Raw genomic sequence first — 13,966 nt, 5'->3', positions numbered from 1 at the left:
TCGACTATATTTGGAAAACATGCTACATTAGACTATATATGGATAACAGGCTACATTAGACTATATATGGATAACATGCTATATGTACAGGCTACATTAGACTATATATGGATAACATGCTACATTAGACTAGATATGGGTAACAGGCTACATTATACTATATATGGATAACATGCTACATGAGACTATGTCTCGATAACATACTACATGAGACTATGTATGGATAACATGCTACACTAGACTATATATGGATAACAGGCTACATTAGACTATATATGGATAACATGCTACATTAGACTATATATGGATAACAGGCTACATTAGACTATATATTAACAACAGGCTACATTAGACTATATATGGATAACATGCTACATTAGACCATGGATAACATGCTACATTAGACTATATATGGATAACATGCTACATTAGACTATATATGGATAACAGGCTACATTAGACTATACATTATATGCATGACAGGTTACATTAGACTATATATGGAAAACAAGCTACATTAGACTACATATGGTTAACAGGCTACATTAGACTATATATGGGTAACAGAATACCTTAGAATATGAATGGACAACAGGCTACATTAGACTATATATGGATAACCGGCTACATTAGACTATACAGTATATGGATGACAGGTTACATTAGACTATATAGGGATAACATGCTACATTAGACTATATATGGATAACATGCTACATGAGACTATATATGGATAACATGCTACATGAGACTATGTATGGATAACATGCTACATGAGACTATGTATGGATAACATGCTACACTAGACTATATATGAATAACATGCTACACTAGACTATGTATGGATAACAGGCTACATTAGAGTATGTATGGATAACAGGCTACATTAGACTATATATGGATAACATGCTACATTAGACTAGATATGGATAACAGACTACATTAGACTATACATATGGATAACATGCTACATTAGACTATACATGGATAACATGCTACATTAGACTATATATTGATAACATGCTACATTAGACTATACATGGATAACATGCTACATTAGACTATACATGGACAACATGCTACATTAGACTATATATTGATAACATGCTACATTAGACTATATATGGATAACATGCTACATTAGACTATATATGGATAACATGCTACATTAGACTATATATGGAAAACATGCTACATTAGACTATATATGGATAACAGGCTACATTAGACTATATATGGATAACATGCTACACTAGAGTATGTATGGATAACAGGCTACATTAGACTATATATGGATAACATGCTACATTAGACTAGATATGGATAACAGGCTACATTAGACTATACATATGGATAACATGCTACATTAGACTATACATGGATAACATGCTACATTAGACTATATATTGATAACAGGCTACATGAGACTACATATAGATAACATGCTACATGAGACTATGTATGGATAACATGCTACACTAGACTATATATGGATAACAGGCTACATAAGACTATATATGGATAACAGGCTACATTAGACTATATATGGATAACATGCTACATTAGACTATATATGGATAACATGCTACATTAGACTATATATGGATAACATGCTACACTAGAGTATGTATGGATAACAGGCTACATTAGACTATATATGGATAACATGCTACATTAGACTAGATATGGATAACAGGCTACATTAGACTATACATATGGATAACATGCTACATTAGACTATACATGGATAACATGCTACATTAGACTATATATTGATAACATGCTACATTAGACTATACATGGATAACATGCTACATTAGACTATACATGGATAACATGCTACATTAGACTATATATTGATAACATGCTACATGAGACTATATATGGATAACATGCTACATGAGACTATGTATGGATAACATGCTACATGAGACTATGTATGGATAACATGCTACATTAGACTATATATGGATAACATGCTACACTAGACTATGTATGGATAACAGGCTACATTAGACTATATATGGATAACATGCTACATTAGACTAGATATGGATAACATGCTACATAAGACTATATATGGATAACAGGCTACATTAGACTATATATGGATAACAGGCTACATTAGAGTATGTATGGATAACAGGCTACATTAGACTATATATGGATAACATGCTACATTAGACTAGATATGGATAACATGCTACATTAGACTATACATGGACAACATGCTACATTAGACTATATATTGACAACATGCTACATTAGACTATATATGGATAACAGGCTACATTAGACTATATATGGATAACATGCTACATTAGACTAGATATGGATAACATGCTACATTAGACCATGGATAACATGCTACATTAGACTATATATGGATAACATGCTACATTAGACTATATATGGATAACAGGCTACATTAGACTATATATGGATTACATGCTACTTTCGACTATATTTGGAAAACATGCTACATTAGACTATATATGGATAACAGGCTACATTAGACTATATATGGATAACATGCTACACTAGAGTATGTATGGATAACAGGCTACATTAGACTATATATGGATAACATGCTACATTAGACTAGATATGGGTAACAGGCTACATTATACTATATATGGATAACATGCTACATGAGACTATGTCTCGATAACATGCTACATGAGACTATGTATGGATAACATGCTACACTAGACTATATATGGATAACAGGCTACATTAGACTATATATGGATAACATGCTACATTAGACTATATATGGATAACAGGCTACATTAGACTATATATTAACAACAGGCTACATTAGACTATATATGGATAACATGCTACATTAGACCATGGATAACATGCTACATTAGACTATATATGGATAACATGCTACATTAGACTATATATGGATAACAGGCTACATTAGACTATACATTATATGCATGACAGGTTACATTAGACTATATATGGAAATCAAGCTACATTAGACTACATATGGTTAACAGGCTACATTAGACTATATATGGGTAACAGAATACCTTAGAATATGAATGGACAACAGGCTACATTAGACTATATATGGATAACCGGCTACATTAGACTATACAGTATATGGATGACAGGTTACATTAGACTATATAGGGATAACATGCTACATTAGACTATATATGGATAACATGCTACATGAGACTATATATGGATAACATGCTACATGAGACTATGTATGGATAACATGCTACATGAGACTATGTATGGATAACATGCTACACTAGACTATATATGGATAACATGCTACACTAGACTATGTATGGATAACAGGCTACATTAGACTATATATGGATAACAGGCTACATTAGACTATATATGGATAACATGCTACATTAGACTAGATATGGATAACAGGCTACATTAGACTATACATATGGATAACATGCTACATTAGACTATACATGGATAACATGCTACATTAGACTATATATTGATAACATGCTACATTAGACTATACATGGATAACATGCTACATTAGACTATACATGGACAACATGCTACATTAGACTATATATTGATAACATGCTACATTAGACTATATATGGATAACAGGCTACATTAGACTATATATGGATTACATGCTACATTCGACTATATATGGAAAACATGCTACATTAGACTATATATGGATAACAGGCTACATTAGACTATATATGGATAACATGCTACACTAGAGTATGTATGGATAACAGGCTACATTAGACTATATATGGATAACATGCTACATTAGACTAGATATGGATAACAGGCTACATTAGACTATACATATGGATAACATGCTACATTAGACTATACATGGATAACATGCTACATTAGACTATATATTGATAACATGCTACATTAGACTATACATGGATAACATGCTACATTAGACTATACATGGATAACATGCTACATTAGACTATATATTGATAACATGCTACATTAGACTATATATGGATAACTGGCTACATTAGACTATATAGGGATAACATGCTACATTAGACTATATATGGATAACATGCTATATGAGACTATATATGGATAACATGCTACACTAGACTATGTATGGATAACAGGCTACATTAGACTATATATGGATAACATGCTACATTAGACTAGATATGGATAACAGGCTACATTAGACTATATATATGGATAACATGCTACATTAGACTATAGGTGGATAACAGGCTACATTAGACTATATATGGATAACATGCTACATTCGACTATATATGGATAACAGGCTACATTAGACTATATATGGATAACATGCTACATTAGACTATATATAGATAACAGGCTACATTAGACTATATGTGGATAACATGCTACATTAGACTATATATGGATAACATGCTACATTAGACTATATATGGATAACAGGCTACATTAGACTATATATGATAACAGGCTACATTAGACTATACAGTATATGGACAGAAGCATGTACATTAGACCATATGGCTAACATGTCAACAATATATAATAATATGATTGTGGCTATGTTAGACATACAGTGTTTGTATGATGACATGTAGACTTTGTCACATTAGACTATATTGTGTTTCTACATTAGACATTCTACTGATTAATATCAGTTTGTTAAGTTGTTATTAGCCCAACATTAACAGGCTACATTAGACTATATATGGATAACATGCTACATTAGACTATATATAGATAACAGGCTACATTAGACTATATGTGGATAACATGCTACATTAGACTATATATGGATAACATGCTACATTAGACTATATATGGATAACAGGCTACATTAGACTATATATTAACAACAGGCTACATTAGACTATATATGGATAACATGCTACATTAGACCATGGATAACATGCTACATTAGACTATATATGGATAACAGGCTACATTAGACTATACATTATATGCATGACAGGTTACATTAGACTATATATGGAAAACAGGCTACATTGGACTACATATGGTTAACAGGCTACATTAGACTATATATGGGTAACAGGCTACATTATACTATATATGGATAACATGCTACATGAGACTATGTATGGATAACATGCTACATGAGACTATGTATGGATAACATGCTACACTAGACTATATATGGATAACAGGCTACATTAGACTATATATGGATAACATGCTACATTAGACTATATATGGATAACAGGCTACATTAGACTATATATTAACAACAGGCTACATTAGACCATGGATAACATGCTACATTAGACTATATATGGATAACATGCTACATTAGACTATATATGGATAACAGGCTACATTAGACTATACATTATATGCATGACAGGTTACATTAGACTATATATGGAAAACAGGCTACATTAGACTACATATGGGTAACAGGCTACCTTAGAATATGAATGGACAACAGGCTACATTAGACTATATATGGATAACATGCTACATTAGACTATATATGGATAACCGGCTACATTAGACTATACAGTATATGGATGACAGGTTACATTAGACTATATATGGAAATCAGGCTACATTAGACTACATATGGTTAACAGGCTACATTAGACTATATATGGGTAACAGGCTACATTATACTATATATGGATAACATGCTACATTAGACTATATATGGGTAACAGGCTACATTAGACTATATATGGGTAACAGGCTACCTTAGAATATGAATGGATAACAGGCTACATTAGAATATATATGGGTAACAGGCTACATTATACTATATATGGATAACATGCTACATTAGACTATATATGGGTAACAGGCTACATTAGACTATATATGGTTAACAGGCTACATTAGACTATATATGGGTAACAGGCTACATTAGACTACATATGGTTAACAGGCTACATTAGACTATATATGGGTAACAGGCTACATTAGACTACATATGGTTAACAGGCTACATTAGACTATATATGGGTAACAGGCTACATTAGACTATATATGGATAACATGCTACATTAGACTATATATGGGTAACAGGCTACATTAGACTATATATGGATAACATGCTACATTAGACTATATATGGGTAACAGGCTACATTAGACTATATATGGGTAACAGGCTACCTTAGAATATGAATGGACAACAGGCTACATTAGAATATGGCAAAAAGGCAAAAGTCCCACAAGTTTGATGACTGTTTCAGAAATATAACATAAATAAATATATAATTATATACAATGCATTGGGAAAGTATTCAGACGCCTTGACTTCTTTCAAATTTGGTTACGTTACAGCCTTATTCTAAAATAGATTAAATAAAAATATACCACACTTCCCCATAATGACAAAACAAAAACAGGTTTTTAGAAAGGTTTGCAAATGTATTAAAACTGAAAAACAGAAATACCTTGTTTAGATAACTGTTCAGACCTTTTGCTTTGAGACTCGAAATTGAACTCAGCTGCATCCTGTTTCTATCGATCATCCTTGAGATGTTTCTTCAACTTAATTGGAGCCCATATGTAGTAAATTCAATTAATTGGATATGATTTGGAAAGGCCCACACCTGTCAACAAGGTCCCACAGTTTGGAGTGCATGTCAGAGCAAAAATCATGACGTTGAAGGATTTGTCTTTAGAATCAGAGACAGGATTGTGCTGAGGCACAGATCTGGGGAAGGATACCAAAACATTTCTGAAGGTCCAAGAACACAGTGGCCTCCATCATTCTTAAATAGAAGAAATTTGGAACCACCAAGACTCTTCCTAGAGCTGGCCACCTGACCAAACTGATCAATCGGGGGAGAAGGGCCTTGGTCAGCGAGGTGACCAAGAACCCGATGGTCACTCTGACAGAGCTCCAGAGTTCCTCTGTGGAGATGGGAGAGCCTTCAATAAGGACAGCCATCTCTGCAGCACTCCACCAATCAGGCCTGTAGAGTGGCCAGTTGGAAGTCAATGGCACATGAAAGCCTGCTTGGAGTTTGTCAAAAGGTACCAAAAGACCCTAAGACCATGAGAAACAAGATTATCTGGTCTGATGAAACCAAGATTGAACTCTTTGGCCTGAATGCCAAGCGTCACGTCTGGAGGTAACCTGGCACTATCCCTACGGTGATGCATGGTGTTGTCAGCATTAGGCTGAGGGGATATTTTTCAGAGGCAGGGACTGGGAGACTAGTCAGGATCGAGGGAAATATGAATGGAGAAAAGTACAGAGAGATCCTTGATGAAAACCAGCTCCAGAGAGCTCAGGGCCTCAGACTGGGGTGAAGGTTCAACCTTCCAATACGACAAGGACCACAAGCACACAGCCAAGACAAAGCAGGAGTGGCTTCGGGAGAAATCTCAATGTCATTGAGTGGCCCAGCCAGAGCTCAGACTTGAACCTGATCGAACATCTCTGGAGAGACCTAAATATATCTGTTCAGTGATGTTCCCCATCCAACATGACCAAGCTTGAGAGCATCTGCAGATAAGAATGGGAGAAACTCCCCAAAAACAGGTGTGACAAGCTTGTAGCGTCATACCCAAGAAGACTCAAGGCTGTAATCGCTGCCAAAGGTGCTTCGACAAAGTACTGATTAAAGGGTCTGAATACTTATGTAAATGTGATATTGTAGTTTTTTTGTATTTATACATTTGCGAAATTGTCTAAAAACCTTTTTTGCTTTAGCATTATGGGGCTTTGTGTGTAGATTGATGAGGAGAGAATTATTTCATCAATTTGAGAAAAAGTTTGAAACATCACAACATGTGGAAAAAGTCAAGGGGTCTGAATACTTTCTGAATGCTCTGTAAAATATAACTGGAACTCAAGGTTTCCTACGTCAGGAATACAACATTTTTCAACGTAAAAAAGAAAAAATGTTAAGGTCCCTTTCTAAATCATAATTGTTTCAAAGTCATAACTGACCCTAGATCAGAACTCCTACTGTCAGGGTTTACCAGAATTGGACCCAGAAGCAGACCAGGACAAGGTGAGTAAGAAGATGGTGTGTATTTATTAATTAATGAGAACGTGGATTTAGATATTTCCGGGTGGAGGAGCGGGCAGCGGAGGTGGGTTGATGGGAGTGGGTAGGCAGATCCAATGGATAACAACACACTGGCGACGAGCAGACATGGATGGGGTATGGGTTCCGGGTGAATGGCTGTAGACAAAACAAACGGAGGTAAGTTAAAGGCAAGCAAGACGTACAAAACAGAGTTCCTCTGTGGAAGGTACCATAAAACAAAACAAACTCTATAAACTGGAGGCTGGTTCGTGGTCACAACATACTGTTCATGGCTAACGATCCGGCAGGGAATGGATGTCAGGTCAGAGCTTTTGAAGGGGAGAGGTGATGATCAGGACAGGTGTGCAGATTACTGATGGGATACAGGTGCGGGTGAACATGATCTCCCAACAAGCTAATTCGCCAGGCAACCAGACAGGGTGCGTTCCAGGACACCGGAAACACACTCCATTACAGAAACACAGGCAAACACAGACTCAGGAAGCGGGATTCGTGACACCTACTCTAAGTGTGAATAGAGTCGTCCTGTGGCTCAGTTGGTACAGCATGGAGCATGGGTTCCATTCCTGCTGGGACTTCCCATATGAAAAATGTATTCATGCATGACTGTAATGACAGGGAATTTGGATAAAAGTGTCTACTAGATGGCATATATTATTAAATAAACTGGGTAGCTTGGTTCCTGGATGCTGATTGGCTGGATGCTGATACCACGGGTATGACGTAAAAAGACTTGTTTACTGTTCTATTTATGTTGTTAACCAGTTTAAAATAAGCCATGGAACAGTATGTTGGTCATATAACACAAACCCCTGAAGTGCCTTGTTGTCATAATAAACGTAAGCAATAAGGCCCGAGGAGGTGTGGAATATGGTCAATATACTACCGCTAAGGGCTGTTCATATGCACAATGCAACTCGGAGTGCTTGGATGCACCACAAACCCCGAGGTGCCTTATTTTAAACTGGTTACCAAAGTACTTAGACCAGTAAATACAAATGTTAATACCCATGGTATACGGTCTGGTATACCACGCCGGTCAGCCAATCAGCATTCACAGCTCAAACTACCCAGTTTATAATGGTCAATATTCCACACCTCCACAGGCATTATATCACTTAGTTTAGATATACAGGTCCAGATACACAAGGTTTTTGTCAAACTTCTTCTGTTCAGGTCTTCTTGGTACTGGGTTTGTTGTGTTCAAGTCTTCTTGGTTCAGGGTTTGTTGTGTTCAAGTCTTCTTGGTTCAGGGTTTGTTGTGTTCAAGTCTTCTTGGGTCTGGGTTTGTTGTGTTCAGGTCTTTTTGGTTCAGGGTTTGTTGTGTTCAAGTCTTCTTGGGTCTGGGTTTGTTGTGTTCAGGTCTTTTTGGTTCTGGGTTTGTTGTGTTCAGGTCTTCTTGGTTCTGGGTTTGTTGTGTTCGGGTCTTCTCGGTTCTGGGTTTGTTGTGTTCAGGTCTTTTTGGTTCTGGGTTTGTTGTGTTCAGGTCTTCTTGGTTCTGGGTTTGTTGTGTTCAGGTCTTCTTGGTTCTGGGTTTGTTGTGTTCAGGTCTTCTTGGTTCTGGGTTTGTTGTGTTCAGGTCTTCTTCGTTCTGGGTTTGTTGTTTTCAGGTCTTCTTGGTTCTGGGTTTGTTGCGTTCAGGTCTTCTTGGTTCTGGGTTTGTTGTGTTCAGGTCTTCTTGGTTCTGGGTTTGTTGTGTTCAGGTCTTCTTGGTTCTGGGTTTGTTGTATTCAGGTCTTCTTGGTTCTGGGTTTGTTGTGTTCAGGTCTTCTTGGTTCAGGGTTTATTGACAGTACTGTAGAGAACAGAGGAGTCCTCCTCAGCTGCTTGTGCTGCTGCTTGTCTGAAGAGAGAAACAAAAATGAAACAAAGACAGCGTCCCAAATGGTGGCACCCTATAGGGCTCTGTCTAAAGTAGTGTACTAAATAGGGAATAGGGTGCCATTTGGAACAGAAGACCAGTTCCTCAAAACCATCATCACATCACTCCCTCATTATAGACATGTCATAGTAATTGTCCTGAGATGTCCATTGTTGGGTTCATAGTGTTCACTAAGGGTCAACTGCTTTGCTTATTGATGACCTCTCCTACAATAAACTGCAGCATATGAATGACCTTAATGCAGAATATGCTCACAAGGTGGCAGCACTGGGGAGGTTGAATTTCACAGCAGCGTAGTGGACATCCTCATCCTCTTTCTGGGGTTGAGGCACTTGGACGGTGGAGTACAGAGGCACTTCCTGGTTCTTGGCCATGTTTGAGATGTTGTCATACACTGGACTAGAGTCTCCCTGATGGAGAGAGAGAACAGACAACATGAGGAGTAGAAATGTTCCACAAAGCAATGCACATTAATCACAGTCACCTTCTGATTCCAACAGACTCACCTGTCAATCGTCTGCTGTGTCTCTTGTGTCAGAGGTGGATTTGGAGACTTTATTCCTGTTTTGTAAACAAATGAATGAATGAATGAATGAAACATTTAATCTTCTAAAGTGAAATAATAAACAACAAAAAAACGCACCTGAACCACATGAGTCCAGAGAAACAGAGGATGAGAACCAGAACAACAACTGTGATTCCTACAGCTGCAGTCAGAACTGAGGTCTGTTTCCCTAAACTAAAATATGGATGATATGAGTACACAGCATTTTCTAATGAACTGAATATTATTATGATAATAAAACAGAATATCAATGTAATACTTGTTAATATTTGGGGATTTTATAAACAAACCTGTAGTTATTAACACAAGTGTAATAATCCAAAGTTTAATTATTAGGATATATCTTGAAACCTGTCATTTTGTATTGAAGTATTGAAGATGTAATTTTACCTGCTACAATGATCATCAGAGCTGCAGAGTTCATAGATGCAATTGTATTCTCAGCCTCACAGTAGTATTCTTCTCAAAGACAGATGTCCTTACCATGTGGAGGCGTACTGGGAGGCTGAGGAGGTGTTGAGGCCTATAGGGTTGGTCTTCTGAGGAGAGTGAGGGGTTCTCTGCATCCAGCTGTCTGGGTACCTGATCACCAGCCTGGTGCTCTCCAGCTCCACCCCTTGGACAGGAGGACAAACAGCAGGCACCAATGTGTCGGAGGAAACACTGTTTAACTGACGACCCACGTCAGCTTGCAGGCGCCAGGCCACAAGGAGCTACTAGAGCATGATGAGACAAGGACATCCTGGCCGGCTAAACCCTCCCCTAACCCAGATGACCCTGGGACAATTGTGCTCCGCCTCATAGGTCTCCCGGTCACAGCCGGCTGTAACAGTCCAGGATCAAACCCGGGCCTGCAGTGCTGCCTTAGCACTAATTGTTTAAATTTGTGATTTGTTCCAACTTGTTATGTAATGTTTATGTCCAATGGCCAATGAGCACTGATACGTTTTATCTATAATTTCATTTGACAAGGACTGATAAGGATTTGTCAGTAGATTGTCGACTTGATGCATGATGATGACTGCTTGTCTAGCTTGCCAGCTAAGATTTTGAAAGTTTGTCCAGTCCAATCAAAGCTACGGTAGATTTAACGCGATTTGATGTAATTTTGTCGAAGCCAATGACCTTGAGCCTTTTTGGATGGGCATTTCTACTGTAATTCTATGGCAGCACCCAAGGGGCTTGACATTTTGAGCTCTACCCGTAGATTTTGCAGTGACGCAGTGTCCCCATGAGTGACAGAACACTGAGCCAATCACAGCACAACTAGAGAACATTACCAACCCCTACGCTCCGTATTTTATGCTGGCTACCCCACCACCACAGAATGCACTAATCTAGGCTGCAACACCTGCATTTTGGAGCTGCCTTAACTCAAGAAAGGAAAAAAGAGACCATGTTTTTTTGCAACTTTATTAATTCAATGCTTTATTTATTTATTAACTTCATTTGCAAACTTATATGTGTCACGTATTAATTTCAAAATATGCAAAACAAGCAACAAAAAAAGCTAACCATGAGGCTGAAAACAGATTTAGCTCTGCCTCAGCTGCCTTGAATGACGTGTCGCCACTGCATGTATTTAGAAATGATAGACAAGTTGACTAACAAATAGCCTGCCAAAATGTTGGAAATTATAATAACGGACTGATTACATTTATTTTAAAATAAAAAATATATCATGACACGGAACAATATGTTATTACGTAATATAAAATGTGTAATAATATCTGACAGCAATACAAAGTAAATCATCATTAAACACATCAGGAGAAACTTGACCCAAGAGCAAAATATATTTAAAAGCTGTTATCACTATTATTAATGTTAGTTGCTGAGTAAAGTAGGACTATTGATGTTATAAAACATCTGTATATGTCACACCCTGACCATAGTTTGCTTTGTATGTTTCTATGTTTTGGTTGGTCAGGGTGTGATCTGAGTGGGCATTCTATGTTGGATGTCTTGTTTGTCTATTTCTATGTCTGGCCTGATATTGTTCTCAATCAGAGGCAGGTGTTAAAAACCATATTAAAAACTGTGTGGTGGTGGGTGATTGTTCTGTTTGTGTTTTGTACCAGACAGGGCTGTTTTTGGTTTTCCACGTTTATTGTTTTGTAGCTGTTTATCGGTTTATTAAACATGAATCAGGACTTTTGATGTTATAAAACAGAACTGTATATGGCAAAATCACATAGAAAAACATCAGAAATAAAACTAAAGATAGTAAACAGATTGGTATACAAGAAAATGTTGCTATTTACATCATAAAATATAACCCATCTCATTTATCATCAATATACATAATTATCATTATAAGAAAAGAAAATATATATTCCAGCATTACTGAAAAGTTCATGTTCATGGTGTGAAAAAACTTCTAGATATGGCAGCAATAGAATAGAGGTGTAAGGCCTCGTTTTGTATTGGAACCTTCAGTCCAGGTTGTGTGGTGATCATTTTCAGTCCAGGTCCAATGTTGGTGCTTCTCTTCAGTCCAGGATCTGTGGTGGTTCTCTTCAGTCCAGGATCTGTGATGGTTCTCTTCAGTCCAGGATCTATGGTGCTTCTCTTCAGTCCAGGTTCTGTGGTGCTTCTCTTCAGTCCAGGTTCTGTGGTGCTACTCTTCATTGGGAGATTCCCCTCACATTCTGAAAAAATACATATTAAAGTAGCACTCCCACTAAACATTTTATGCACACACACACACACACACACACACACACACACACACACACACACACACACACACACACACACACACACACACACACACACACACACACACACACACACACACACACACACACACACACACTTACTGCCAGGGTGTCATACTCTGGTGACCTGGTCTTCATGTTCAGATGTGTGTACGTATCACTGTTAGGGTCAGGATGGACACTCTGTGGACAGAAAGAGAGAGAGCGAGAAAGAGATAGAAGGAGAGGGAGAGGGGAAATGCATGAGTTCTTTGAAACACCAGTCTTTCCATAAATGACTCTAAACACATTCAAGTACCTTATAAAACACACACTCATAAGCAAACCAAATTCATTAAAAGAGACTTACTATCAGAGTGTCGTAGTCAGGGGACATGGTCCTCATGTTCAGACCTGTGTACGTGTCACTGTTACAGTCAGGACGGATACTCTGTGGAGAGAGAGAGAGAGAGAGAGATGGAGAGGGAGAGAGAGAGAGAGAACAATGAAAATAGTATGAAAAAGACAGTCATGTCACCGTAAATGAATGAAAATGGAATTGTAACCCCCTGGGTGAACATTTAATTTTTTGCCCAGCATGACACAGCTGAAACCCTGTTGCAACTAATAGAATCACCTGTGTGTCTGCTGTGGCATCACTTCCTCCTGTGGATCTCCTGTAATGAGGGACAGAGTGAGTTCTGCTCTGTAAGTAAGTTGATATATTACAAATACATTTTAACAGTTTTTTTAACCTTTATTTAACTAGGCAAGTCAGTTAAGAACAAACTCTTATTTACAATGACAGCCTAGGA

At 37.4% G+C, this 13,966-nt stretch overlaps 1 protein-coding gene and 1 long non-coding RNA gene across 2 annotated transcripts in view; both read right to left on the bottom strand.

Annotated features, from left to right (window-relative positions):
• LOC112240911 (sialoadhesin) overlaps positions 1-13,966 on the bottom strand; it is a 75,216-nt gene that overhangs the window by 47,884 nt on the left and 13,366 nt on the right. The gene's annotated exons all lie outside the window — the stretch shown is intronic.
• Positions 7,972-8,309, bottom strand: LOC121844684. The gene is made up of 2 exons (XR_006082113.1): positions 8,269-8,309; positions 7,972-8,140 (listed from the first exon to the last, which is right to left on the bottom strand). It is a non-coding gene; the product is annotated as an uncharacterized LOC121844684 (long non-coding RNA).

The sequence above is a fragment of the Oncorhynchus tshawytscha genome, unplaced genomic scaffold (genome assembly GCF_018296145.1).
Source record: "Oncorhynchus tshawytscha isolate Ot180627B unplaced genomic scaffold, Otsh_v2.0 Un_contig_4783_pilon_pilon, whole genome shotgun sequence".
NCBI lineage: Eukaryota > Metazoa > Chordata > Actinopteri > Salmoniformes > Salmonidae > Oncorhynchus > Oncorhynchus tshawytscha.
The sequence above is the reverse complement of the archived record's forward strand: the minus strand, read 5'-3'. Positions and strand labels throughout refer to the sequence as shown.